Here is an 8332-nt window from a genome sequence, read left to right on the forward strand (position 1 = left end):
CTCCTCATCTGCTCGGAGGGTATGAGTAAAGGTATGAGTGAGGGTATGATTGAGGGGGATGAGTGAGGGTGGTGAGGGAGGAAGACGAAATGAGAAAAAGGAGACCGGACAAGAGAGAAACAGAGAGATCTGAGTAGCTGTAACGGAATGGAGGGAATTATCGGGGGAAAGCGCCAAGCCATTACGACTATACAGCACTTGGAAGGGATCAGGATAAGGATTTGGGATGAGACGGGGGCGGGGGGGGGGGGTTAAGGAATGGTGACCACCCACTTGCATGGTCAGGGATTGAACGCCGACTTGCATGAAGCGAGGGAATGGGACAGAGGTTACGGAACAGAGGGAATGGAACAGAGGTAATTGTACAGAGGTAACAGAACAGAGGGAATGAAAGAGAAGTAACGGAACAGATGCAATGGAACAGAAGGAACGAACACAATAAAATGTGTCAGGAACGAGACCTTAGGTTTGGTGTTGGGCTTAAGCCCTATCAACCACTAGAAGGTTATTAAGGCCACCATAAGAGCTCACCCACCAACCACTTCCCAAGAAATGGATGAATATGCTGCGAAAGTGAACAAGTCACTTTGAAATATATTGATGGCATTTTCCCCAAGAAATATGCAAGGGCCTATATACACCTAACATACACCTATATACACCTACACCCAAGAAATATGCAAGAGCCATATACACCTAACCAAAAGAAAATTCAATGACCTATGACCCTTAAATGACCCTCGGGACCCTTAAAACTACCAGTATGTGCCAGATCAAGTCCAAATTACCACACACACACACATTTGTAAACAGAACAACAGAAAACGTCACTCAAAATATTTCAGGGGTAACTTTATATCATTGTCCACATACATGGTTCAATAAATATATACGAAAACAATGCCATACCCATAAAAGAACTCCTGCAGGGCGGAAATAGTACTCAGAGCTTTCGCAGAAACCCACATAACATATCGTGGCTAATAGGCTGTTAAATATTTTCAACATTAAATAGAGCACGCAACAATGGATATAAATTGGATAAGTTTTAGATTTAGGATAATCTGGATAACTACTGGTTTAGAAATAGTTGTATATTGTTTGTCGAACAGATTACCGGGTAATATACTAGACGTTAGTTCACTTGATTGTTTCAAGCGTAGGTTAAACATTATCTATCCCTTATCTATCCTTATCTCAACTATGGTATTTGTGCTTGGGGTTCTACTACCCAAAATCACTTACGTCCTCTAATTACCCAGCACAAAGCCGCTATTAGAACAATATCCAACTCTGGCCCCAGACATCACTCGGTACCCCTACTCAAATCTCTTAATATGTTAGATATTAAGTCACTGCACATTCTCTCATGTGTATTATACATATTTAAAACGCTAAACTATAATGCCAATCCTGATCTTAAAAGCTTCATAGAAGGTTGTAACAGAACCCATGAGCACCACACCAGAAATAAATACAGTTTTGATATTCCTAGAGTACGTCTTAATCAAACTAGAAATGCTCTGCAAATCAAGGGGCCCAGAATGTGGAATGACCTTCCCAACCATGTTAAAGACTGTACCTCTCTCAACCAGTTTAAGATAAAAACTAAACACTACCTAATAAATTCCCTGTAATCTACCTCACTCCTCTATTGTCAACCCATGTCTGTTATTTTCTTTTTTTTTTTCTTTTTTTTTAATCAACACTGTTTGTCAACCTATTGTATTTGTGCTGCTTTTTCAGTCATGTTCCCCCTTTTTTTTTATCTTTATTTGTATTTGTTCTCAACATCTTTTATTCTTTATGCTCAATTAGTATTAAGTTCTAGATATTAATGTTTTTTCTTGCCCGAAACGCATTGCGTAATAGTGGCTTTAGGCATTGTATGTACTAGCTCTATCTATATATCAATCCTTTAATGTAACATCACTTGTATGTATATACCTTACCTGAATAAACATCTGAATCTGAATCTGAATCTGAATACGAATGAGTTCAGGTGGATATAAACAGAAGCCGCTTTGTAGGAGCCAAAATAGGCCTTGTGCCTTAATTCGTCTGTTCTTACGCTTTTTTGACGTGATCTTCAGGAATAAGAAAGATAATCAGGGTCTTCAGAAACACATGTTGCTCCTGCCATAACCTCTTAGACCACGAACCCCCCCACAAGACGGGCATGTCGGGAGGCAACACCTCAGCCAGTCAGCACCTGGAGCCCCGACCGGGATAAAATAATGACAAATTATCCAGTAATCCTTGGAGGGTCACCTTCGGCCACTAACACCAGTCCACTTAATACAAGTATGGTCTAACTTAGAAATGTAAGAATATAGTCTAACTTAAAAACAAAAATAAAAAAGGTCTAACTTAAATACAAATTTGGTGTAACTTAGAAAGATAAAAATTTGGTGTAACTTAGAACGAAAACGCAGATGACTCATTGAGTAAGAAAGACTACTTAAGTACACAAGAAACAACACATATGCCAAGAATGTAAAACATCTTGGCAGAGAAATCGGAGGCCAAACAACATGTTGATACTGGCATGAAGAATACAAGAGAGACAAAAACTTATCAGAACAACACAAACACTTCTTCTCACACACACACACAAGTGCAATTGGAAGAACCTCCACTTAACAAGGATATAAAATATATATATTTATACACACACACACACCCCGAGAAGTATACTGCGCCTCTCAGTGTATATACACTGAAAGTTTACTTTAGTCCTCAAACTTGTTTTCGTAACTAAATTATAGTTGGTGGTTGGTGAGTAAGCTGTTGTAGCGACCATAATAACTCTTCCTGCTGTTGATAACTCTCAGGGCCCGCAGCCTCAACCCAACACCCTTCTTAAAAGATAAAATATATACCGTGAAGATCATACCAAAACCAACGACAATTCTGACAGACCAATAAGAATATCCCTACACACCAATACGACGGACACAGTATAGGGAAAGACCCTCAGGACTTTTTGTCACCAACTCTTAACACACTGAGAGACGTGTGTCGGACATGGCAACAAACCCAACACTTCCAGATGGGAAAAAATGCAGTCTTTGTACTCAGCTCCGGGGCCAGAGTTCTGGCACTCGTTGCTTACAAGGAAATGAAACGTGCCATTAGCTGGGACACTCAGATTAATATGGTGACAAAGAGCGGAGATAACTGCCGTCCGCCAGACACAGAACTGTAACCATCGCTCCACTTGAGCAGGAAGCCAGGCCTTCATGCCTGGCCTCAGGCTGGGCTTGGGGAGTAGAAAACAGTTAATGCAACTAGGGGTTCCGTAGGCACGATTAGAGACCAGTGTCAACATCACAGGCCTACCAGGCCTACAAGCTTCTGCCTCAAAATATAAGATATATGGCAGGAACGAAGGTCGAAGTGTTCGAGAGGAAACTTGAGATGATCCCGCAGGAGTTAGCGGATCAGCCAGGTTGTGATGGCTAGGGTGTATCAGGGATCACTGGACGGGGCCGTGTGGTACCTCACTGCTGCTCCAAGATCCTCACCTCCGGTAGGACTACAACATTTTTATATGCACACACGCACATGTAGAGGTGAGTACACACGCACATATATATATAAACAACTGAAAATTCACACCTCAGAAGGGACTCGAACTCATACTGCCAGGAGCACTCTGCAACTGGTGTACAGGATCCCTTAACCACTCGACCATCACGACCGGACAAAAGATGATGGTAGCCGAGGCTAATTCCCCATCATCCCGCCGGCACTATGATGGTAATCTTGGGCATGGTATTTATCAAATCACCTCATTCTTTGGGGCCCACGGGAGGAACACAAATGCGAAGAAGCTTGAATGGTCCCCAGACATATGTGCAACTGAAAACACACCCCAGTTGCATATATGCCTGGGGTGTTCGTATGTTCGCCTCTGTAACATACGAACGAGGCGTCTAACTAGACTGTGGACCAGCATCAACAAACGAGGCAGTTGGTACCATGACCCAGGACATAATGAGTGGTCTTTGATTAGGCCTCAGCGAAATTAAAATCATATTTGCCTCCGCCAGGACCTGTCCTCTGTCAAATATATTTCGAATCGGTAGAATCGGCTTTTGAGAGTCATTGTTTGCGAGCACAAAAATTACATACACAATTATATTATATATATATATATATATATATATATATATATATATATATATATATATATATATTATATATTAAAGTATTACTACAAATATTTACAATGTGTCGCTTTCACTCAGGACACAATACATCAGCAGTGTTCATCAATTCCGGTGAATCCACTTTCTAGGTACATCTCGTCCACACCTAATGGTGTGGATGGCGACGAGTTCACCTTCTGCATGGCCCAGTCCACACACACCGTATCGTCACGATGTGTTAACACCCCACCTCCACTCTCTAGATACACACTGGCAGAGGGTTACAACCACACGCTGACAAGGATCTCAAACAATCACATACAGGGGTAGCTATCACCTTGGCAGAAGTCCCTAGCAGTTTGCTAGCAGCACTTCTCAACAGACGCACTAATGTCGTCACATAACTCTTCCTGACAAATCCCGACTACGTCGGCCCTTCCAATACTACATAAGCAGCAGCTCACACACTGCTATAACCGACGGCGGCCACTTCGTCCTCTCACAGGACCAAGTCGAGAAATCTTGGACTGCCCGAGGTGAACTGCCTTCCTCGGGGCAACTGCCTCCTTACGTCACCTCTGTGAACATAAAACGTCATTAGCCAGACAGACAGTACACTGGGTGACCTTAGGATAACACCCTTCAACCAGGGAATTGACATTGTATATTGTGACCACAACCTAGATGGCATTGATCTCGATACGCCACCCACCAGAGGTCATCATCATCGACCTCCTCTTCTAACTGGGGCAGGAAACCGGAGCCTTTCATCAATACCACGTCACCACCAACAGATGGCGTTGTCTGCGTAGCACCCAATACCTGGGAGTTGGAGTGCAGATCCATAGATGGCGCTGACATCGCCACTCCGTACTCCAGTGACGGTGTCGATACTGTAACACGCTTTAATTTTTTACTTGTTCCTATTTTCTTACTTATTTTTTATTTGTCATTCCTAATTTTTGTTTAACTTATCTCTGACTTCTTATTCCTATTTTCTTCTTATTTTGACTTCTTATTACTGATTGTTTATTATTTTGTCTACTTTTATTTGTTTTTGTTTTGTTTAACACTTCAAGGACCTTCTGTTGGCAAATATTGATAAAACAAAACAAAGCTGTGTTTGTCATTGACAAGAATGGTGCAGGTGAAGGAATACAGAGTTGGAGGGCCGGCCACCGTGAGCACCATGGAGGCTGTACCACCATGACCTGTAACAGTCAGGCTCCTGTATTCTCAGCACTGTATTGTGGGGTTACAGTGGTGGATATAATACTCTGTCTTAATCCTTCTCATAATTTTGGCGTCGTCAGCAAACATTGAGAGGAATGGTGTGTGTGTGTGTGTGTGTGTGTGTGTGTGTGTGTGTGTGTGTGTGTGTGTGTGTGTGTGTGTGTGTGTGTGTGTGAGCGTGTCGGAGCAGCATAGTCCAGCGGGTATTTAAATGACTACATTTTTCAGTACTTACTCTGCCGAGTAAATCCCAAATGTGAACCTTTTCCTTGCCTGCAGGGTGTAGCGCGGCGCCGGCCCCGGCCACCAGTCTCTCTCGGGTCAGTAAACTTGGGCCAAAACTGTGAGAATTTTATATGTGTATATAAACCATTACAGTTGATTAGTTCTCCTATTTTTTCAAAACCGGAATGTATTTAAGTTATATATATCTGGGATTATTTTTCAGAATCCGAATTTTATTTTTTTAGTTTATTTATATTTTTATCACAGACGTGGCCACACATTTACAATGGTAACTAACATATATACATTTTAACGTGTCCTCCATGGACAGTGTTAGAGATGTGTTGGGCATCATGTGTCCTCCATGGACAGTGTTAGAGATGTGTTGGGCATCATGTGTCCTTCATGGACAGTGTTAGAGATGTGTTGGGCATCATGTGTCCTCCATGGACAGTGTTAGAGATGTGTTGGGCATCATGTGTCCTCCATGGACAGTGTTAGAGATGTGTTGGGCATCATGTGTCCTCCATGGACAGTGTTAGAGATGTGTTGGGCATCATGTGTCCTCCATGGACAGTGTTAGAGATGTGTTGGGCATCATGTGTCCTCCATGGACAGTGGTAGAGATGTGTTGGGCATCATGTGTCCTTCATGGACAGTGTTAGAGATGTGTTGGGCATCATGTGTCCTCCATGGACAGTGTTAGAGATGTGTTGGGCATCATGTGTCCTCCATGGACAGTGTTAGAGATGTGTTGGGCATCATGTGTCCTCCATGGACAGTGTTAGAGATGTGTTGGGCATCATGTGTCCTTCATGGACAGTGTTAGAGATGTGTTGGGCAGCATGTGTCCTTCATGGACAGTGTTAGAGATGTGTTGGGCATCATGTGTCCTCCATGGACAGTGTTAGAGATGTGTTGGGCATCATGTGTCCTCCATGGACAGTGTTAGAGATGTGTTGGGCATCATGTGTCCTTCATGGACAGTGTTAGAGATGTGTTGGGCATCATGTGTCCTCCATGGACAGTGTTAGAGATGTGTTGGGCATCATGTGTCCTCCATGGACAGTGTTAGAGATGTGTTGGGCATCATGTGTCCTCCATGGACAGTGTTAGAGATGTGTTGGGCATCATGTGTCCTTCATGGACAGTGTTAGAGATGTGTTGTGTGTGTTCAATAACTCATTTCATCATGTCGTGTTGTGTGTTATTGAGCACTCAACGACAGGTGACTGTGGTGCTCTAACAAGGCACAGCATAACTGTTCGTCTGTACTACACAGACAGGGATATAGAGCTGAGACAGTTCATATAATGACTTATTAAACATTTGGGTTGCATATCCGGGATTGTATTGTTGGCAGCGAAGTGACTCAGAGGCCCATTAACGTGACTTGTAGTACACATTAATGACACAGATGACACAATAACAGCCACATCCTCAACTTTGCGGGTGTTACAAAGAATTTGGTGGCACAGTGGTAACACATTCGACCCGTGCTTCATGAGCGATTTGGCGTAGGCTCGTATGTAGGCCGGGAAGGATTGACTAGGTGCGCCACTGTTCACCCAGCAGTGATTGGTTACCTGGTGGGTAAATGACTGACGGATCGTATTCCAGGGACACTAGTGACACCAGGAGCTGAGGGACGGAAGGCTTTCAGCCTGCTGAAAAGTGGGATATTAAGTAATATTTTCACAAGAAGGTCACATTAAGACACTGAGGCCTTGTTAAGATGTAACCAGGAACACCACAAATGGTCACAAGACTGGCAAGTGCTTCTCCATATTACAGCACGCAAGTTGCGTGCTGTACACGCAACTTAACTACCATATCAACACCACTGTCACCGTCATGTTAGTGTGACCTGTGTGTGTAGTGTACTGTCACTATCACCCCCCCTCTTCCACACCCCCTTCCATCCCACACCCCCTTCCATCACCCCCCTCCCCTTCCACACCCCCTTCCCACCCCCCCTTCCATCACCCCCCCCCCCTCCCCCCGGCGCAGAACTGTCCTTATCAGTCTCAGCCTCAACTCACATTTCCATATTAATAACAAAGTGCCGTGCCACAAGGAGACTGGCCCAGGCCCTTAATTTGGCTTCCTCCCTCAAGCCATTTTGACCAGAGGAATTTAGCTGCTGAGAAAATCCTTCAGAGCTCCAGAAATTTATTTTCGTTTGTATGAGGGAAAAAGGTGTTTGATCAAGACAACTATTATTACGTGGTTGCTGTGTTGTAGCAATATAATGTGGTTAAACAGAGGTTGAAGTTACCTCGTGTGTGTTGAGTACCGGAAGCCTTGGTGGCTGGGGGGTGGGTGGGGGCAGCACCCGGGACTTGCAGGAGAATGCTCAAGGTGCTCCGTAAGAAAGAATAGAATAAGTGAAGGAAGTAAGAATATTTCTCTAGCAAGAATAAGTGAGCCAGACAAGCAGCATTAATGAAATAGAGCGGAAGGTGGAGCACGCATCAGAGACAAGGAGGGCACATGGAGCAGAGACACACACACGAGATACGAACAAAACCCGAATACTTTTTTCATATATAAAATCCTTCAAAACCTCCTCCGGCATTGACCCAATACTGGCAAGAGAAGGTTCACTCACAGAGGACCACAAAGACATTTGTGAAATCCTAAAACAACAGAATGAAGCTATGTTTAAAACTCTAATATACAACACGAAAGTTCAAGATCCTGGCAACTTCTTCGTGACT

The 8332-nt window shown here is 43.5% G+C and overlaps 1 protein-coding gene across 13 annotated transcripts in view; it reads left to right on the forward strand.

The window, feature by feature from the left end:
* The window catches only part of LOC123763970 (metabotropic glutamate receptor 5), a 316966-nt gene that overhangs the window by 92916 nt on the left and 215718 nt on the right, over positions 1-8332 (forward strand). For 9 of the 13 annotated variants that reach the window (XM_069330094.1, XM_069330097.1, XM_069330101.1 and 6 more), the window contains exon 3: positions 5667-5707. The exons of the other annotated variants lie outside the window; for them this stretch is intronic. The gene's annotated coding sequence lies outside the window, so the exon portion shown is untranslated. The remainder of the gene's footprint in view (positions 1-5666; positions 5708-8332) is intronic. 13 annotated transcript variants of the gene reach the window in all.

Source organism: Procambarus clarkii, chromosome 23 (assembly GCF_040958095.1).
Source record: "Procambarus clarkii isolate CNS0578487 chromosome 23, FALCON_Pclarkii_2.0, whole genome shotgun sequence".
Taxonomy (NCBI): Eukaryota; Metazoa; Arthropoda; class Malacostraca; order Decapoda; family Cambaridae; genus Procambarus; species Procambarus clarkii.